A 10,371-nucleotide genomic window follows, 5' to 3' on the forward strand; every position below is an offset into this window, starting at 1 on the left:
CAGCCTGGGTGACAGAGTGAGATTCCATTTCAAAAAAAAAAAAAATCTAGGTCAGTATAGTGGCTCTGTCCCATGAAACTCTCAGCAACCCAAGTTCATTCCAGACCCAACTCTGCAACGCCCAGGGTGTGGCCCTCATCTTCATGGATAGGATGGCAGCATGTGAGCATCAGACACCGGGTGATAGAAGAGATGATGAGGAAGGCACCAGGGGCATGTGGCAGCTATTTCTTCAGAAAGTTCTTCCAAAGAACTTTCACTTCTCCTTGCATCCTATTGGTCAGAATTTGGTCACATGGCCACACCAAGCTACAAGGTAGGGTAGAAAATGCAGAAATATAGATTTTATTTTGAATTATCTTTTTTTTTTTTTTTTTTTTGAGACAGTATCTCACTGTGTTGCTCAGGCTGGGGTGCAGTGGCTGGACCTCCTGGGCTCAAGTGATCCTCCCAACTCAGCTTCTGGAGTCGCTGAGACTACAGGCGCATGCCACCATGCCCAGCTAATTTTCTCATTTTTTGTAGAGACGGGGTCTCCCTATGTGGCCCAGGCTGGTCTTGAACTCCTGGGCTCAAGTGATCCTACCGCCTTGGCCTCTCAAAGTGCTGGGATTACAGGTGTGAGCCATACTGCCTGGCCTTTGGATGGTTTTATGCCTAGATAAAATCTCTATTACTATGGAAGAATGGAAGGATACTGGTGGAATTAGCATTCTCTGCTACACAGTCTTGAACATTTCCTGAACACTCTCAGGAAGCTATCGGTAGAGTACACCACCTACATGAAGGGATAAAGCAAGAAAGAAGACTTGGGATCCATGAGTGAGGGTATCCAATTCAAGGAAGACGAAGGGAATCCCTAGGGCAATAGTGAGAGAAGACCCCAAAATGACAGCTGAGTTGCTGCCCTAGAAAGCAGCTAGTCCAAAGTAGAGAAGATCAGAAGGTAGGTTTCACAAAGAGCAGGCAATAAGATTTTTTAAAAGGAAAAAAAAAAAAAAAATCAGAAGGTTCTTGGAGGGATTCCTTCAAGAAGATGACACTGACTGAAGACCTAATGATTTACCTTCACTTGGCAGGTGCAGCAATATGCCTTCACTGCCCTGTGACAATCTACTCTACATGTTTGAACGTAATGAGAAGACTTATTTTACAGCAGGGATTCAATTAGGATTAATACCTAGAAACATCGGCAAACCAAAAGATAAGGCGATTATTAACTCCAAGGGAAACAAGTGGCTCATTTATGAATAGTATATATATACTTATAAAAATATAACCCTAGAACGGGCACGGTGGCTCACACCTGTAATCCCAGCAATTTGGCGACCCGAGGCAGGTGGATCGCCTGAGGTCAGGAGTTCGAGACCAGGCTGACCAACATAGTGAAACCCCATCTCTACTAAAAATACAAAAAAGAAAAAAAAAAAAATTAGCTGGGAATGGTGGTGGGCGCCTGTAATCCCAGCTACTTGGGAGGCTGAGACAGGAGAATTGCTTGAAACCAGGAGGCAGAGGTTGCAGTGAGCCGAGATTGCACCATTGTATTCCAGCCTGGTGATAAGAGCGAAGTGAAACTCTCTCTCTCTCTCTCTCAATGTGTATATATATATCAAAAATTTTTTTTAAATTTTTATATATATATGAAAAGATAAATTAATCAGATTTTCTTTCTTGGGCCTTTTAGGTGAGAAATGTGGAATCAGGTAGAAGGAGACAAACACTAACAAGTGGTAGCTAGTGGCTAAATCACATTGACACTTGGAGGGAGAGGCAACCTTCACCAATTCCTTTTTTTTTTTGAGATGGAGTCTCGCTTTGTCGCCCAGGCTGGAGTGCAGTGGCACGATCTCGTCTCACTGCAACCTCTGCCTCCCAGGTTCAAGCAATTCTCCTGCCTCAGCCTCCCTAGTAGTTGGGACTATAGGCACATGCCACCACGCCCGGCTAATTTTTTTGTATTTTTAGTAGAGACAGGGTTTCACCATGTTAGCCTCGGCCTCCCAAAGTGTTGGGATTACAGATGTGAGTCACTGTGCCCGGCCTATTCGCCAATTCCTATTGTGAAACGCCTAGAGTTTTCCTGGAATCAGAACTTCCTTGGGTTTCAACCTACATGAATTCTGATTCCACCATGGCTTAGTTCTGATTCCACTATGGCTTAGTTCTGGTCTCTCTTATCTGTTTCTCTTACTTGAACTTTATTGAGTGATTTTTTTTGTTTCTTGCAGTGAAAAAAGCCCTGCTAAAATAGAGGTAGATGCTGCTTCCAGAATTCCTTATTAGTTGAAAGAGTATAGAATGTAGCAAGTTGGCCTGACACAGTGGCTTATTCCTGTAATTTCAGCCCTTTGGGAGGCCAAGGCAGGATCACTTGAGCTCTGGAGTCCGAGACCAGCATGGGCAACATAGGGAGACCCACATCTCTACAAATAATTTAAAAATAATATGACGGTGACAAATTATTGGAAAGAAAAAAAATTTTAATTAATAAATAATTTTTAAGGCCAGGCGTGGTGGCTCAGGCCTGTAATCCCAGCACTTTGGGAGGCTGAGGCGGGCGGATCACGAGGCCAGGAGATCGAGACCGTCCTGGCTAACACGGTGAAACCCCATCTCTACTAAAAATACAAAAAAAATTAGCCGGACGTGGTGGCGGGCGCCTGTAGTCCCAGCTACTCGGGAGGCTGAGGCAGGAAAATGGTGTGAACCCGGGGGGTGGAGCTTGCAGTGAGCCAAGATCATGCCGCTGCACTCCAGCCTAGACGACAGAGCAAGACTCCCTCTAAAAAAAAAAAAAATGATAATAATAATAATTTTTAAAAAGAAATAAAAATTAGCTGGGTGTGATGGTGTGTACCTGTGGTCCCAGGTACTCCAGAGGCTGAGGTGGGAGGATGACTTGAGCCCTGGAGGTTGAGGGAGCAGTGAGCCATGATCATGCCACTGCACTCCAGCTTGGGTGACAGAGCAAGACCCTGTCTCAAAAAATAAAATAAATAAAATGCAGCAATTTGTCCTTCATTCTCTGCCCACCCCCCCATATTTTGAAGGAGATCTTATATGACTAAGGAATATTCATTGCTAATTTATATTCATTACTAATGAATATTTATTACAACTTACTATTCATTACTAATGATTTTCTAAGAACTCTACTGATGTGGCAGGTCCTTGCATTTCTGCCAGTTATATCTCACAACCCCATTACATTCATGTCTCAACAAGACATGGAAGATCTTTGGTACTTCCTCAAGTCTAAGGCAAATCAGCATGATATCGTCAATGACAATCAGGATGACATCCTACAGAGAAGTCAGTTAGTGTGATCGACCATCCCAGTTTGCCAGGGACCTGGGGGCTTCCTAGGATGCAGAACTTTCAGTGCCGGAATAACAGTTTCAGGCAAATTCAGATGGCTGCTCCCTAGGTAAAGTTGACCAGGTCCCTGGGAAGGTATACGGCTAACCCTTCCTGGTGAAGATAAATAGCAGGGATAGGTAAAGAGAAAGAGAGGCCAGGTGCAATGGTTCATGCCTATAATCCCAGCAATTTGGGAGGCTAAGGAGGGAGAATTGCTTGGTGCCAGGAGTTGGAGACCAGCCTGGGCCACATAGTGAGACTCCATCTCTTTAAAAAAAAATTTTTTTTTTTAATTAGCCAGGAGCAGTGGCATGTGCCTGCAGTTTTTTGTTTGTTTGTTTGTTTGTTGTTTTTGTTTTTTTTATTTGTTTTGAGACGGAGTTTCTCTGTTGCCCAGGCTGGAGTGCAATGGTGCAATCTTGGCTCACTGCAACCTCTGCCTCTTGAGTTCGAGCAATTCTCCTGCCTCAGCCTCCTGAGTAGCTGGGAATACAGGTGCCAGCCACCACGCCCTAATTTTTGTATTTTTTTTTTTTTTTTTTAGTAGAGACGGGGGTTTCACCATGTTGGTCAGGCTGGTCTCAAACTCTTGACCTCAGGTGGTTCACCCACCTTGGCCTCCCAAAGTGCTGGGATTACAGGCATAAGCCACCATGCCCATCCGTGCCTATGGGTTTGAGGCTGTGGTGAACTGTGGTTGTGCCACTGCACTCCACTGTAGGCAACAGAGTGAGACCCTTTCTCTAAATTGAAGACAGCATATCAAGTACCCACGTAATTAAGCCCAAGGACTTGTTATTCAAGTCCTCTCAATCTTTGGTACTAACCAGCCTGGAGAAACAGCCTCCAAGGTTCCCATCCTCCTCTTCAGGAACTCTGGGTCAAGAAACTTATTCGGGGCCAGGCACAGTGGCTCGTGCTTGTAATCCCAACACTTTGGGAGGCCAAGGCAGGAGGAGACCAGCCTGGGCAACATAGTGAGATCCCATCTCTACAAAAAAACAAGAGAGAAACTTACTCAGGGACGGTTAAGGCTAGAGGAACTGTGGCTATGTAGTGTGCTGGCTTGACTTAGATCTTTGTTTATTAAGCCAAGGAATTATCTTGCTTTACAAACCAAGCTGAACCCAGGCCCGCCCATCTGCTCTATTCCTGCCACTACTTCAAACAGAAGTCAAAACCTCAGTTCAGCGTGTTAGGCCATTTCTTGCAGCAAATTTACCACACCTACTTGGCTTTTGCCTTTTTGTGACCACAGCCTGGGGTGATATTCAAAATATTTCACAGCTGGTTACCACATGGCCAGCAGCCATTTAGAACAGACACTAACTTTAGCACTAAGTCCTGTTCCTGGAGATCAACAGTTATGCTGGGGATTAACTCTTTAGTTGCTGAAAGAGAGGGAGGTCTGGCCGGGGGGTAGAGAGGGAGTACAGTGGCTCATGCCTGTAATGCCAGCACTTTGGGAGGCTGAAGTGGGCTGATCACTTGAGGTCAGGAGTTCAAGACCAGCCTGGCCAACATGGTGAAACCCCATCTCTACTAAAAAGCTAGCCAGGCACAGTGGTGTGCGCCTGTAATCCCAGCTACTCAGAAGGCTGAGGCAGGAGAATTGCTTGAACCCAGGAAGCAGAGGTTGCAGTGAGCTGAGATCACGCCACTGCACTCCAGCTTGCATGACAGTGAAACTTCGTCTCAAAAAATAAAAAATAAAAATAAGGAGATAGAGGTCTGGGGGCCTGAAGGCAAGTGGATGGGGGTGGGGAACTCAGGAGGCTTTTGGCAGCAATTTACCAACTGCTAGGAAAGCTTTTCAGTATTTCAACAACCAGTATCGGCAGGGCATGGTGGCTCATGTCTATAATCGCAGCACTTTGGGAGGCCAAGGCGGGCAGATCACCTGAGGTCAGGAGTTCAAGACCAGCCTGGTCAACATGGCAAAAGCCTCTCTTTACTAAAAATACAAAAATTAGCCAGACGTGGTGGCACATGCCTGTAATCTCAGCTACTCAGGAGGCTGAGGCAGGAGAATCGCTTGAACCCGGGAGGCAGAGATTTCAGCAAGTTGAGATTATTCCACTGCATTCTAGCCTGAGTGACAGGGCGAGATTCTGTCTCAAAAAAAAAAAAAAAAGTATGATCAAGCAGGCTATATGCAGGAGAAGGGAAATGAGGGGATGGGGTGGAGAGAGGGAGAGAGACAAGGAGAAATGAAGGGAGGCAAGAAGGAGGAAGGAAATGAATGTTCTTTTTTTTTTTTTTTTTGAGACAGAGTCTGGCTCTGTCGCCCGGCCTGGAGTGCAGTGGCCGGATCTCAGCTCACTGCAAGCTCCGCCCCTGGGTTCACGCCATTCTCCTGCCTCAGCCTCCCGAGTAGCTGGGACTACAGGCGCCCGCCACGTTGCCCGACTAGTTTTTTGTATTTTTTAGTAGAGATGGGGTTTCACTGGGTTAGCCAGGATGGTCTTGATCTCCTGACCTCATGATCTGCCCGTCTCGGCCTCCCAAAGTGCTGGGATTACAGGCTTGAGCCACCTCGCCCGGCCTGGAAATGAATGTTTTATCCTTGATTTGGTCTGTCCTCCTTGATTCCAACGCCACAGGATTCGAGTCCACATAGTTGCTCCTGCAACAACTCCCTAGAAAATTAGCCTCTAATTCCTCTTTTCCCTGCTTGGATTTTGCGCACCATCCAGGGTTTCATGGTATTTCCAAATTCCTGTGATCAGATGTTCCTCATTAGGAAGTGACTCATCACATTTACTTGGCAATCATGAATACAGGAGAAATTACTTGGATGGGCCCAGGGGACTGGGAAGCCCCATGCCCTCAAGATATTCCTCATCCAACCTCTAGGATTTCAGTCTTTGATAATCAAGATCTTAATGTTAACTACAGAAAGCCAGTACAGTTGTGAACTTAGCAAATGCTGTGATTTGTCAATTTACACTATCTTTTTTATTATAAAATATTTGGCAGGTAAATTTTATAATATATTTTAAAACATACAAATACTCTATATTATACCTGTTGATTATGATGTGTAAAAATAAATGAAAACTGGGCTGGACGCAGTGTCTCACGCCGGTAATCCCAGCACTTTGGGAGGCTGAGGTGGGCAGATCACTTGAAGTCAGGAGTTCGAGACCAGCCTGGCCAACATGGTAAAACCATGTCTCTACTGAAAATACAAAAATTAGCCGGGCATGGTGGCATGAGTCTGTAATCCCAGCTACTTAGGAATCTGAGGCAGGAGAATCGCTTGAACCTGGGAGGCAGAGGTTGCAGTGAGCTGAGATCGTGCCACTGCACTCCAACCTGGGTGACAAGGTGAGATTCTTTCTCAATAAATAAATAAATAAACACTGGTAAACCCACCACTCAACATAAGAAGTAGAATGTAATCAATATTCACTTTGGAGATCTAATTTTTAGTTGTTTCCAATCACTGGCTGATAGTAGTAAATGTGTTTTTCGGTAAGATATATCCCAAAGTGCTGGGCACTTTGGGATGCCAAGGTGGGAGGATCGCCAGAGGCCAGGAGTTCGAGACCAGCCTAGGCAACATAACAAGATCTCGACTCTACAAAGAAATAAAAAATTAGCCAGGCATGGTGACACGTGCCTGTCATCCCTACTACTTTGGAGGTTGGGGTGGAAGGATCCCTTGAGCCAGGAGATAGACGCTGCAGTAAGCTGTGATGGTGCCACTGAACTCCAGCCTGGGTGAACAAGTTAGACTCTGTCAAAAAAACACAAAACAAAAAACCTCAAAACAACAACAACAAAGATGTGTTTTCTTGTTGCTGGTATACAGAATGGCTTTAAATGCTGTTTTCTTTCTTTTTTTTTTTTTTGAGTTGGAGTCTTGCTCTGTTGCCCAGGCTGGAGTGCAGTGATGCTGTCTTGGCTCACTGCAATCTCCACCTCCCAGGTTCAAGTGATTCTCCTGCCTCAGCCTCCCAAGTAGCTGGGATTATAGGCACACGCCACCATGCCCAGCTAATTTTTGTATTTTTAGTAGAGACGGGGTTTCACCATGTCGGCCATTCTGGTTTTGAACCCCTGACCTCAGGTGATATGCCTGCCTAGGCCTCCCAAAGTGCTGGGATTACAGGCGCCACTGTGCCCAGCTGAATGTTGTTTTCTGATTCTACCCAGTCATCCCAGCTCCTCCTTTTTTTTTTCCTTCCTTCTTCCCTCCCTCCCTCCCTCCCTCCCTCCCTTCCTCTCTCTCTGTTTCTTTCTCCCTTTTTTTTTTTTTTTTTTGACAAGGTCTCACTCTGTCACCCAGGCTGAAGTGCAGTGGCATGATCATGGCTCACTTCAGCCTTGACCTCCCAGGCTCAAGTGACCCTCCCACCTTAGCCTCTTGAGTAGCTGGGACCACAGGTGTGTGCCACCATGCCCAGCTAATTTTTAAAAAAATTGTAGTTATAGGGTCTCACTATGTTGCCCAGCCTGATCTCAAGGTCCTGGCCTCAAGCAATCCTCACTGCTCAGCCTCCCAAAGTGCTGGGATTACAGGCCTGAGCCATCACACCTGTCCTTTTTTTCTTATTTTTCAACTCTTTAGCTCACTGTCATAAAAAAATGTGTCCCTTCTTGAGGCAAATCACCTAATGTTTTGGAAAATGCCCATGAAGCTCTATCTTTATCCTCCTTATTTCTTTAGAATGTCTCTGCAGCAGTGGTTCTCAACTTTGATGTAGTTTAGGGTCAATCGGGAGATCTGAAAAATCTTGCTGCCCTAGCCCTGCCCCAGAACAATTAAATCAGAACCTCTGGGGATATAACCTGGACAACCTTGCTTTTTAAAGTTCTCCAGGTGGTTCTAATGTGCCCTAGAGGAGCAGCAACAAAATCTACCAAAGCTTTACCTTTTTTTTTTTTTTCTTCAGGTGGATTCTCGCTCTGTCTCCAGGCTAGAGTACAGTGGCATGATCTCGGCTCACTGCAACCTCTGCCTCCCAGGTTCAAGCGATTCTCCCGCCTCAGCTTCCCGAGTAGCTAGGACTACAGGCACGTGCCACCACACACGGATAATTTCTGTATTTTTAGTAGCGCTGGGGTTTCACCATGTTGGTCAGGATAGTCTTGATCTCTTGACCTCGTGATCCGCCCACCTTGGCCTCCCAAAGTGCTGGGATTACAGGTGTGAGCCACCACGCCCAGCCCAAAACTTTACTTTCAAAGGACACAGTATCTGAATATTAAGACTGACTCCCTCTCCACTGTGTTACTATGAAGAGTCCACGCCTCTTTGGAGATTCTGTTGCTTGCAACTCCACTCCTGGAATAGAATTCTGTGCTTGTTAGTTGGGTATTTCATTTGCAAGAAACAAGGGCTAACTGCAAATTTTAGGGGAAAAAAAGGACTTGGACATACTATAAGGATTTAGGTGGGCTGGAACTGAAAATCTAAGAATTTGAGGTTGGCTGGGAATTGGCCACTGTCTCTTCCATCTTTCATGGCCCACAAAGCTCCTGCATGGCATCCTTTTCTCTCTCTCACTGTTACCCCTCTAAGCAGTGGGGATTTCATTAGGCTGGCTAATCATTTTTGGACTCTGAATGTCAGAGCCCAAGTCAGTAATAATAATGGGGGACTTCCATACCCCATTTCAATAATGGAGACTCCATTAGGCAGAAGATCAACAAGGAAATAGAAGCCTTGAACAACAGTATAAACTGACCAGACCTAACAGATATCTATAAAATATTCAACTCGCCAACTCCAGAATCTATATTCTTCTCAAGTCCACAAGAACACTGTCCAGAATAAACAATATGTTAGGCCACAAAATAAGTCTCGATATATTTAAAAAGATTGAAATCATATACAGTACATTCTCTAGCCATAATGAAATGAAATTAGAAATCAATATAGAACCCAGGCACAGTGGCTCACGTCTATAATCACAAAACTTTGGGAGACCGAGGCGGGAGGATCACTTGAGGCCAGGAGTTCAAGGCTAGCCTGGCCCACATGACGAAACCTCGTCTCTATTAAAAATACAAAAAAGTAGCCAGGCAAGGTGGCATGCGCCTATAATCCCAACTACTTGGGAGGCTGAGGCACAAGAATCACTTGAACCTGGGAGGCAGAGGTTGCAGTGAACTTCAGTGAACTGAGATTGTGCCACGGCACTCCAACCTGGGTGACAGAGCGAGACTCGGTCTTAAAATAAAATAAAATAAAATAAAATAAAATAAAATATAAAAGAAATCAATAATAGAAATTTGAGAAATTTAAAACTATGTGGAAATTAAACGCAGTCCTAAATAACTCATAGGTCAAAGAAGAAATCACGGCTGGGCATGGTGGCTCACGCCTGTAATCCCAGCACTTTAGGAGACCGAGGTGGGTGGATTACCTGAGGTCGGGAATTCGAAATCAGCCTGGCTAATATGGTGGAACCCCTTCTCTACTAAATATACAAAATTAACTGGGCGTGGTGGTGCATGCCTGTAACCCCAGCTACCCGGGAGGCTGAGGTTCTAACCCGGGAGGCAGAGGTTGCAGCGAGCAGGGATTGCGCCACTGCACTCCAGCCTGGGTGGGCGACAGTGAGACTCCATCTCCAAAAAAAAAAAGAAAAGAAAAAGAAATCACAAGAGAAATTAGAAACTACTTGGAGATAAATGAAACTGAATGATGTACCAAAAACTTAAAGGATTTAGCTAAAGCAATATTTTGAAGGATATTTATAGTTGTAAATGCCTACATTGAAAAAGAAGAACGATCTCAAATCAACAACCCGTTTGTTTGTTTGTTTGTTTGTTTATTGAGACAGAGTCTCGATCTGTCCCAGGCTGGAGTGCAGTGGCACGATCTCAGCTCACTGCAACCTCTGACTCCCTGGTTCAAGCTATTCTCCTGCCTCAGCCTCCCTAGTAGCTGGGATAACAGGTGCCCGCCACCGTGCCCAGCTAATTTTTATATTTTTAGTAGAGACGGAGCTTCATCATTTTGGCCAGGATGATCTCCATCTCCTGACCTCGTGA

This window comes from Mandrillus leucophaeus, unplaced genomic scaffold (genome assembly GCF_000951045.1).
Source record: "Mandrillus leucophaeus isolate KB7577 unplaced genomic scaffold, Mleu.le_1.0 Scaffold29, whole genome shotgun sequence".
Classification (NCBI taxonomy): Eukaryota; Metazoa; Chordata; class Mammalia; order Primates; family Cercopithecidae; genus Mandrillus; species Mandrillus leucophaeus.